This window comes from Rattus norvegicus, chromosome 2 (genome assembly GCF_021556685.1).
Source record: "Rattus norvegicus strain SHRSP/BbbUtx chromosome 2, alternate assembly SHRSP_T2T, whole genome shotgun sequence".
In the NCBI taxonomy this organism is placed as follows: domain Eukaryota; kingdom Metazoa; phylum Chordata; class Mammalia; order Rodentia; family Muridae; genus Rattus; species Rattus norvegicus.
The window spans coordinates 3884888-3896703 of record NC_141535.1 but is presented as its reverse complement, the minus strand read 5'-3'; the positions used below and the strand labels follow the sequence as shown (position 1 = coordinate 3896703).

The window sequence follows — 11816 nt, the reverse complement described above, 5'->3', positions numbered from 1 at the left end:
TTGTCCAAAGTGCTTGGACTTTCTTTTCCAGGAAATAAGCTCTATTTGGATGCATCCACCCTCAACATTTCCATTTGGAAACAGGAGAACTCTGGAGGAATTCTAGTTTCTTAGGGACTGTTTTTGAAATAGTCTGATAGTCAAGGGGAGGGATACAAATATATTTTTAGAGTAGTTACATTACCTTAGAGATGACAATCAATAGGGCAACACTTTTACTTAAGTATTTATATTGCCTCCATTTTATTGTTTATTTGTATTGCTTGCTCTCCCTGAAATTTTCTTTCCTGTAGTATTCTAACAAAGGTAATTACAACTCAGAATCAGTGGTACTCAGTGTCCCCAAATAGGCTTATCTCATTTTACGTCATTTTACAATTCAACGTCCCTTCCAGGTCTGAACACAACACCATGTAGGGAGATTAAATAGTCTAGGGCTCTTGCAAGTTGTCTGTCAAGACTTTGGACTTGATGAAGATGGATTTTTTTTATTGAGAAAGATGAAAAGTAGTCAACAAAAGTAAAAAATATTATATACAACCCGTAATTCTGCTCTATGACTGGGTTTTGACAAAACCAGACTCCAGTGTTACTATAAAGGTGTTGAGGATCCACTTTCTTCTACCATAGAAACATGTCCACAATGAGAGATGTGCTGTTATACCCTTTTCAGTTATTATCCAAAAAGTGTTCCTATGTTCATGCTATTCCCCAAATAACCTCCATAGACGCTCTTTCATTCTATTACAGGTCCTCTGTTATAACATGTGTGACTTCCAGCTCATCAAAATACAAAAAAGTTTTTTGTATGTGCAGGCATGTAGGTATCTATATGTGTTGGCGAGAAGACAACTTTAGCTGTCCACTTTCAGGGGAACTACACTTTGACTTCTAAGATAAGGTCTGTTTCTTCACCAAGAGTGTGTTGATATTTTATAATGGTTTGCTGGCAAGCATTAGGGTTTTACTGTTTTGTCCTCCAAAGGCCTGTGCTACCACTGCAGGGTTGTGCTGCCATTCTCCAAGTTTTGATGTGTGCTTTGTGAGTTGTCCTCGTACTTTTTCCTGCAAATGTTTACCACTGAGCCCTTGCCTGAGCCTGTCGCATGCCTTGTGTTAGGATATGGATTTCATTCTCTAGACTGCCAGAGAGATCTCTGTATAAGGAAATAATATTATAAATTAAACTTATTAAACACAGTGGTGTTTTCTCTGGTCCTAGTCCTTATTTATGAAGGTAGATAAGAGCCTCCCTCACAGGGCTACAGTTAATGTCAGTTAGCACATTGGCTAGCCATAATAAAAGATCAGTAAATATTAGCTGGCATTAATAAAAAATTCATTTTAGGTAACTGGCTTAATTAACATATCAAACACTGACCAGCGCATCATACCCAGCTTCTTTAGATGAAATTACATTTTTTGTAGGCAAATTTTACTTCTAAGATGTTTAATCATTTTATACTCTAAAGTGAGTCAGTATTGCGCCAGTGATTTGATTTACTCTTTAAGGTGATCTGAGTATGTTGTTTTGCCCCAAGATGGATTTTATCTACGTGGATTGTCAATAAGTGAAGAAAACTAGAATAGACAAAATATACTGCAGGTAGAAGATCTCCTGTTTGCTCATAGGTAAAGTACTGTTTTAGGTTGTCAGTACCCTATGATCCTTTAGGTAAATAAAGGGAGCTCATAGATAATGTACTGGCATATTTCAGAAAAAAAAAAAAGAAAGAAACCTAAACAGTCATTATGGATTCCCACTTTTTAATGTACTTTCCCTCCAGGATGACACCTAAGCAAAAAAGAGAGATTCTCTCTCTCTCTCTCTCTCTCTCTCTCTCTCTCTCTCTCTCTCTCTCTCTCTCTCTCTCTCTCTCCCTCTCTTTGACAAGGCTCACATATCATGATATCTTGGTCTGTTCTTACCCACTATGTACCTACCAACTGCTTGCCATCCTGCCTCTATTTCATGATTGTGGTGATGCACGTTTACACAGACAACTTTTCTCATGCTTCATGAAGCGTCAGAGATGAAACTTAGGGCTTCTTGCATGCTAGGATGAGCTGTGTGTCAAGTCCCAGGAAGAAAAGAGGGTTTTTGCAAAATCATTTGAAGTATCTTCTTTAAAGTCCCTCTAATAGATTCAGCAGAGTGAAACATTTAACAAAGTTCTCTGCCTCATCACTTCCTAGATGAATCCTCTTCTATTGGTTACCTGGAGAATTGGAGGTGGTGTTTTCTTCCTTTTCTACAGGATCTCCTTTCTGTGCAAAATACTACTAAAAGGTGATCCTGGTCCTTCCCCTTAGTTCCTCAAGGAGATTTTAAAGCAGTGACTCACAAACTTAATACTATGCCCCTTTAAAACTGTTACACAAGGTTTAAAGACCCCCGGGGGGGGGTCGCCCTACCGTCCCCGGGGTGTGGGGGGGCGGTGGGGCCCGCGGGAGGGCTCCCCGGTCCCTCCCCATGTCCGGCGCTCCCTCAGACTCAGCGGGGGGCCCCCCTCCGGCCGCCGGCGCTTCCCGAGGCGGCGGTTCGGGGGGGGGGGGGGGTGGGGGTGTGGGTGGGGGGGTTGGGGGGGTTCCCGGCCGGAGCGCCTGGCTTGTCCCGCCCGTTGGCGGGCCGCCGCCGGGTGCCGGGTTCGTGGCGTCCCGTGTCCCGTGTGAAAAAAAAAAAAAGAAAAAAAAAACTGTTACACAAGATATGGTAACTCCAAATCATAAAACTAATTTTGTTACTATTTCATAACTGTTGTTTTGTTACTATTATGAATCATAATGTAATTTTCTCCAATGGTCTTCAAGAACCTGTGTAAAGGTCATTTGGGCCCCAAAGGTGTCACATTCTGAAGAATGGAAACCACTGTTCTACATGAATTCAACACATTCTTTCTCTGTTTACAATTTTGGAATTTTCAACCCATTTTCATCTCAAAGTCTTGCGTCATCTATCATGGAAACAATTAGCCATTTTTTTTCCTGAGTGAGGTTACAAACCTGAAAAATGAATGGTTCTAAATACTTAGTAGTGAGTGAATTGTTATAGGGGCTTGGAAATATGTGCAAATCTGGTGGTCTAAATGAGTATATTTATTTAGATTAGTGCTAGCAGGGATTAGCTGCAGATGATCAATAATTGAAATGTCTTATAATGTGTTCTAGGAATCACTGTTAAGTAGACCAGTAAGTATGCTAATTTAGGGGTGCTTCTGTCTCCAGGAGATACATTATCTGACTGGGTAGGACAAAGAAGTGGTATGTCAAAGTTTGTGGTAACTGAAGGTTCTATATGGATTCACAATTGCTATAGTGATTATTTCTGCTACACGATGACTACATGATTCTCCAGAGCACCATCATATAACATCAAAACTACTGTCCCAGAATTGTGCCCCACATTTCTTTTTGTCATCTAAAAATCATTTTAAATCAGAGGGGTGTTTGACTGTATAGTATCAAATACTCTCTCATGCACTTTAAAAATTATAATATATTTTAAGGTCCTCTTATCAAGGGACCACAAATATTCCCATAGAAAATAATGTAGAGTTTTTGCTTTTTTGTAATTTCCTTATTATTAGTGGATTGTTAGTATGAGATTGTGGTAGTTTGCATAAGTGAAGACTCTCTTAAGGTCCTGTGTTTATATACTCAGTCCCAACTTCAATGTGCTTGCTGTTTGGTAAGGTTGTGGAACATGTATGTGCTAGAGCCTTGACAGCAAAAGTACTTCACTGGGGATAGACTTTGAAGGTTTATATCACATCATGACTTCCTGCCTCTTTTTGCCTTCTGTATATGAAAATATGACCAGATATCTTTGCTTTAATTCACCAAACTTTCTCACTCTTAGATATCCCAGATACATAGCCTCTTGTGGGAACACAGTCCAGGAATCAAGACATGTAAGGGGGATTTCTGAATGTTTGTAGGAAACTCTGAGGGAAAAAAAAAGACATGAGTCTTGTGACTACAGTTTCTTCAAAACACAAAATCATTCTTGTGATTCTCCCAGGTGTACTGAATAAGAGTGAGTTTACCTTAGATTATTAACTGGCTATCATTTGTTAACAGGCCTGTAGTAGTTTTAATATTCTTGGCCACTATTTGATGGTGTGGCATTTTTGGAATAAGAGTGTCCTTGATGGAGGAAGTTTGTCACTGTGGGAATGGTCCATAAGACCCTCATTTGGGCTGCACAGAAGTTAGTTTATTACTAGAAGACTTCAGATGAAGATGTAGAACTCTCAGCTCTGCATTCACAACGTGTGCCTGGATGCTGCCATGTTTTTGCCTTGATGATGATATGTTGTGATTAGCCCTGAAGTTATCTGCATTTTGATGCTAATCCTACTGCCCCAAGGACAGGTACCTCCTCATATACTCAGGAACAGTTGACTTCACCAGAACCTTCTCCCCATTGAATTTGTAAAGTACAGGTGAGAGGCAGGTACAGAATAGGAGGAGGCCTGTCATTGGAGGAGAAGGAAGGATGGACTGGAGAGAAGTTTGAAGGAAGAAGAGGAGACTAGAACAGAAAGGAAGAGACAAGAGGAGAGGAGAGGTAGGGAGAAGCTGTGGAAGGGCAATGGAGGCTGATGAAAAGATCTTGCTCAGTGTATTTACAGGTTGTTATCAATGTTCCTAAAGGATGGATGGTACCGAACTTTGTATGTTTAAGTGGGCAATTATATCTTATCTATTGGGTCTAAGAATATTGTGTTGTGTGTTCTTTTATGTGACGGTTTCAGTGTAGAAAAGTGTGCGGCAGCAGGAGACACTGGGTTGCCGAGGAGTTGGAATGTGTTTCTGCCAAGACTGGAGGTCAGCATGTAGAAGAATGCAGATCTATCCATGCTTATGACCCTGTACAAAGCTTAAGGCCAAGTGGTCAAAGGACCTCCAAATCAAACCAGATAGACTGAAACTAATAGAAGAAAAAGTGGGGAAGAATCTTGAACACATGGGCATTGGAGAAAATTTCGTGAAAAAAAAATGGCTTATGCTCTAAGATCAAGAATCGACAAATGGGATCTCAAAAATATGCAAAGTTTCTGTAAGGCAAAGGACACTTTTGTCAAGACAAAACGGCATAAAACAGACTGGGAAAAGATCTTTACCAATCCTACAACTGATAGAGGGCTTATATTGAAAATATGCAAAGAACCCAAGAAGTTAGACTGCATGGAGACAAATAACCAAAAAATGGCGTTTAGAGTTAAACAAAGAATTCACAGCTGAGTAATGTTGAATGGCTGAGAAACAAATAAAGAAATGTTCAACATCTTTAGTCATAAGGGAAATGCAAATCAAAACAACCCTGAGATTCCAACTCACACCAGGTGACAGCACATGCTGGCATGTGATGTGGAGAAAGAGGAGCACTCCTCTATTTTTGGTGGGATTGCAGACTGGTAAAACCATTATGGAAATCAGACTGGAGATTCCTCAGAAAATTGGACATTGAGATACCTGAGGACACAGCTATACATCTCTTGGCATATATCCAAAAGATGCTCCAACATATAACAGATGTTCATGTTCCACTATGTTGATTGCAATAACCAAAAGCTGGAAAGAACCCAGATGCCCTTCAACAGACGAATGGATACAGAAAATATGGTACATTTACACAATGGAATATTACTCAGCTATCAAATCAATGCCTTTATGAAATTAATAGGCAAATGCAATGAACTGGAAAATATCATCCTGAGTGAGCTAATCCAATCACAGAAAAACACACATGGTATGCACTCATTGATAAGGGGATATTAGATCAAATGCTCGAATTACCCTAGATGCACAGAACACATGAAACTCAAGAAGGTTGACCAAAATGTGAATGCTTCACTCCTTCTTTTAAAGGGGAACAAGAATACCCTTGTGAGGGAATAGGGGGGCAAAGTTTAGAACAGAGGCAGAAGGAACACCCATTCAGATCCTGCCCACATGTGGCCCATAATCATACACCACCAAACTAGATAAAATGGATAAAGCAAAGAATTGCAGGCTGACAGGAACCAGATGTAGATCTCTCCTGAGAACACATTCAGAATACAGCAAATACATAGGCAAATGCCATCATTAAACCACTGAATTGAGAACAGGACCCCTGCTGAAGGAATCTTAGAAAAGAGCTTGAAGGGGCTTGAGATCCCATATTAACAACAATGCCAAACAGCCAGAGCTTCCAGGGACTAAGCCACTACCCAAAGACTATACATGGACTGACCCTGGGCTCCAACCTCATAAGTAGCAATGAATAGCTTAGTAAGAGCACCAGTGGAAGGGGAAGCCCTTGGTCCTGTCAAGACTGAACCCCCAGTGTAAGTGATTGTTGGGAGGGTGGTAATGAGGGGAGGATGAAGAGAGGAACACCCATAGAGAAGGGGAGGGGGAGCGGTTAGGGGGATGTTGGCCCAGAAACTGGGAAATGGAATAACAATTGAAATGTAAATAAGAAATACCCAAGTTAATGAAGATGAAACAAAAAAGATGTGTAGCAGATATCTTGGGGCACTGAGGTGCTAGACCTAGCAGGGTAAAAGACACCAATACCTTTTTATTTTTTATATTTTTACAACAAAAATGATGGATTGACCTTCTCAACATATAAGACAGCCCCAATTAATTTTTTTTAATGAGCGTTGACTTGGTAAAGGTGTCTGTTCACAGCAGTCAAACCCTAACATAGAAGTTGATGACAAGGACTGAGTTATTGCTATGATAGGCTGGACCTTGTTTTCATTTGGAGAAATTATGATTTTGGGACATTGGATTTGTAAAGTTGTGGAATAAGTGAAGTTAAGCTTAATGGGTCATTCTAGTAGAAATATGGAAGACTTTGTTACTGAGATTGCTTTGGCTTGTGCAGATCATGCCTAGGAGTTCTCACTGGAAAAGAATGTTAATATGTGGCTGAGAGAATGTTTTAGTGGTATTTTGGTCAGGAATGTGACTATATTTTTGTCCTTGTCTGAGGAATATACCTGAGGCGTAAGAAATTTTACTGATTGCATTGCAAAACAAAGTTTTGAAAGAGCCCCAGAAAGCAAAGAATTTGCTCTCTGCTTTAGTATTAATTAATTAATTAATTAATTAATTAACTTACTTGTTGATTTATTGATTTATATATTTAAATTTTTGGATTTTTAAAATTTACATTTCAAAAGTTATTTCCTTTCCTTGTTTCCCATACATAACACCCCATCCCATCTGATCTTCCACTTCTATGAGGGTGTTCCCCATCCCTAACCCAGCCATACCTCCCTGACATTCCTCTACAATAAGGTCCAGCCTTTAAAGGACAAAAGAATTATCCCGTTCGTGCCCAATAAAGTCATCCTCTGCTGCATAAGCAGCTGGAGCTGTGGGTCTGTCCATGTGTATTCTTTGGGTAGTGGTTTAGTCCCTGGTAGCTCCCGTTGCTTGCTATTGTTCTTATGGGATTGCAAGCCCCTTTAGCTCCTTCAAACCTTTCTCTAACTTATGCATTGGGAACACTATTCTCAGTTCAAAGGTTTGTTGCTAGAATTGCCTCTGTATTTGTCCTGCTCTGTCTGAGCCTCTCCAGAAACAGCTGTATCAGGCTGCTTTCAGCATGCACTTCTTGGCTTCATCAATATTGTCTATGTTTGGTAGATATATATATATATATATATATATATATATATATATATATATATATATATATATATATATATGCTGGATGCCCAGGTGGAAGAGGCTCTAAATGGTCATTCCTTCAGTCTCTGCTCTAAATATTGTTTCCATATCTTCTCTTATGATTAATTTTATTCATTTATTTAAGGACTGAAGCATCTGCACTTTGATTATCCTTCTTCTTGACCTTCATGTAGTCTATGGATTGTATCTTGGGTAATTAGAGCATTTGGGCTAATACCCACTTATCAGTGAATGCATACCATTTGTGTCTTTCTGTGATTCAGTTACGTATTCCAGATGATATTTCTAGTTCCACCCATTTGCTTGTAAGTTTCATGAAGTCATTGTTTTTGATACCTGTATAGTACACCATTGTGTAGAAGTATCACATTTTCTGTATCCATTCCTCTGTTGAAAGGCATCTGGGTATTTTCCAGCTTCTGACTATTATAAATATATCTGCTATGAACATATTTGAGCATGTGTCCTTGTTATAGTTGAAGCATCATTTGGGTATATGCACAAAAGTGGTATAGGTGGGTCATTTGGCAGTACTATATCCAATTTTTTGAGGAATCTCCAGAGCGATTTCCAGAGTGGTTTTACTAGCTTGAAATCCCACCAACAATTAAGGAGTGTTCTTCTTTCTCCACATCCTCACCAGCACCTGTTTATATATGAGTTTTTGATCTTAGCCATTCCGACTGGTGTAAGGTCAAATCTACTGCTTGTTTTCATTTGCATTTTCCTGATGACTAAGAATGTTGAATAGTTGTTTAGCCATTCAATGTTCTTCAGATGAGTATTCCTTCTTTAGCTCTGTACCACATTTTTTATATAGGGTTATTTGACCTCTGGAATCTAACTCCTTGAATTCTTTGTGTATTTTGGATATTAGACCTCTATCAGATGTAGGATAGGTAAAGATCTTTTCCCATCAATTGGGTGTAATTTTGTCCTATTGACAGTGTCCTTTGCATTACAGAAGCTTTGCAATTTTATAAAGTCCCAATTGTTCATTCTTGAAGAGCATAAACCTTTGGTGTTTTGTTCAGGAAATTTTTCAGAGTGCCCACGTATTCGAGGCTCTTCCCCACATTTTCTTCTATTAGTTTGAGTGTATCTGGTTTTATATGCAGGTCCTAGATCCCCTTTGATTTAAGCCTTTTACATAGCCATCAGAATAGAATGATTTACATTTTTCTACATGCTGATCTCCAATTAAACCAGCAAAAATTATTAAAAATGCTACCTTTTTTTCCCCACTGGATGGTTTTAATTCACTGTCAAATATTGAGTGACCATAGGGGTGGGTTCATTCCTGGGTCTTTAATTCTATTCTATTGATCTATCTCCTTTTCTGTTTACCAGGACCATACGGTTTTTATCACTTTTGTTCTGTAATACAGCTTGAGGTCTAAGATGATGATTCCTCCACAAGTTCTTTTATTGTTGAGGATAGTTTTCGATGTCCAGATGAATTTGCAAATTTCTCTTTCTAACTCTATGAATATTAGAGTTGGAATTATGATGGGGATTGCATGGAATCTCTAGATGGCTTTTGGCATGATGGCCATTTTTTATTATATTTATCCTGCCAATCCATAAGCATGGTAGATCCTTCCATCTTCTGAGATCTTCTTTAATTTCTTTCTTCAGAGACTTGAAGTTCTTGTCACACAGATCTTTCCCTTGATTGGTTAGAGTTACACCAAGGTATTTTGTATTATTTATGACTATTATGAATGGTGTCATTTCCCTAATTTCTTTCACTGACTGTTTATACTTTGAGAAGGCTACTGATTTGTTTTTCTTAATTTTCTACACAGCCACTTTGCTGAAGTTTTTTATCAGGCTTACTATCTCTCTGGTGGAATCATTGGGTCAATTAAATATACTATCATATCATCTCCTAATGGTTATATATTGACTTCCTCCTTTCCAATTTGTGTCAGTTTGACCTCAATTTGCTGTCTGATTGCTCTGACTAGGACTTTGAGTACTATATTGAATAAGTAGGGAGAGAGTGTGCAGTCTTGTCTATTCCCTGATGGTAGTGGGATTGCTTCAAGTTTCTCTCCATTTACCTTGATATTAGCTACAGGTTTGCTGTATATTGCTTTTACTATGTTTTGATTTGGATGTTGAATTCTTAATCTTTCCAGGACTTTTATCATAAAGTGGTGTTGAATTTTGTCAAATGCTTTCTCAGAATCTCATGAAATAATTATCTTTCTTTTTTCCTTTGATTTCATTTACATAGTGAATTATGTTTATGGATTTCTGTATATTAAACCATCCCTGGATCCCTGGGATGAAGCCAGCTTGATCATGATGGATGATTGTTTTGAATTCTTTTTGGGTTTGGTTTGCAAGAATTTTATTGAGTGTTTTTGCATCGATATTCATAACCGAAATTGGTTTGCAATTCTTGCTCTTTGTTGGGTCTTTAGGTGTTTTAGTTATAAGCATAACTGTGGCTTCAGAAAATAAATTGTGTAGTGTTTCTTCTATTCTGTGGTATAGTTTGGATGGTATTGGTATAAGGTCTTCTATGGAGTTATGATAGAATGCTGCACTGAACCCATTTTATCCTGGGTATTTTTCAGTTGAGAGACTTTTAGTAACTTCTTTAATTTCTTTAGAAGTTATGGGAATGTTTAGATGGTTTATTTGATCCTGATTTAATTTGATATCAGGTATCTGTCTAGAATATTTTCCACTTGATCCAGATTTTCCACTTTTGTTGATTATTGGCTTTTGTAGTGGGATCTGATGATTGTGTAAATTTTCTCAAATTCTGCTGTTATGTCTCCCTTTTCATTTTTTAACTGTAAAGTGAATGTTTATTTGAATATTTTAGGTTAGCTTTACTACTAATTTATTAGAAATTGCCACATGGTATATGTTCCTCAAGACTGGGTTTTGTCAATGACTTCAAATTTGGGATCCTCAAAGTTGAAGGTAGGAAACTTATCCATCTCTCCTTTACCAACATTTGTTTAAGGTTAAAAAGCTCTCTGTCCAGATATTGGTGATACTCTGGGCCAGTATCAATAGGTCCTCCAGATGTCTGTTGCTTTGTTTTGACCACTTTAATCTTGTCCACGAAGTTTCTGTGCAGGATCAAGTTCCTTATTAAACACCACAGCTGTAACACCAATGTTCCTCCTCAATTGCAAAGAGACTGCTGACCAAAGGACAGAGGAGAGCCTGAAGATCCTTGAAATGATCATGGTTTAGTCTGTGGTACTTGCACTGAGTCCCAAGTTGTCAGAGTCACCACCGCCACTACTGTTCAACTCCTCCCTTTCATTTTGTTAATTTGAATACATTCTCTGTGCCCTCTGGTTACTCTGGTTAAGGGTTAATCTGTCATGTTGATTTTGTCAAACAACCGGCTCCTAGTTTTGTTGTTAATTTTTGAGTTCTTTTTTGTTTTACTTGGTTGATTTCGGCCCTGAGTTTAAATATTTCCTAAATCAGTGTATTTGATTCTTTTTTTTTTCTAGAGCTTTTATGGGTGCTGTCAAGTTGTTAATGTATGCTCTCTCTAGTTTCTTTTTGGAAGCACTCAGAGTTATTAGTTTTCCTCTTAGCATTACTTTCACTGTATCCCATAAGTTTGGGAATCTTGTACCTACATTTTCATTATATTCTGAAAAGTTTTTAATTTCCTTTCTCTTTTTTTATTTCTTCCTTTACAAAGTTATCACTGAGTAGAACATTGTATAACTACCATGTGTATGTGGGCTTTCTGTGGTTTTTGTTGTTATTGAAGAGACAGCCTTTGTCTGTAGTTAGATGATATGATACATGGGATCATTTCCGTCTTCTTGTGTTTGTTTATGCCTGTTTTGTGACTGATTTTATGGTCAATTATGGAGAAGGTATCATGAGGTGCTGAGAAGAAACTATATTCTTTTGTTTTAGGACGAAGTGTGCTAAAAATATATGTTAAATCCATTTGGTGGAAAATTTGTTAGTTTCTCTATGTCTCTCTTTACTTTCTGCTTCCATGATCTGTCCATTGATGAGAGAAGGGGTGTTGAAATCTCCTACTATTATTGTGTGGTGTGAAATGTGTGCTTGGTGCTTTAATAATGTTCATTTTATAAATGTAGGTGTCCTTGCATTTGGAA

The 11816-nt window shown here is 38.2% G+C and overlaps 1 pseudogene; it reads right to left on the bottom strand.

The window, feature by feature from the left end:
• Window positions 1–10586: 10586 nt before the first annotated feature.
• On the bottom strand, window positions 10587–10910 carry LOC103691581 (ATP synthase-coupling factor 6, mitochondrial pseudogene; annotated as a pseudogene).
• Window positions 10911–11816: the final 906 nt, after the last annotated feature.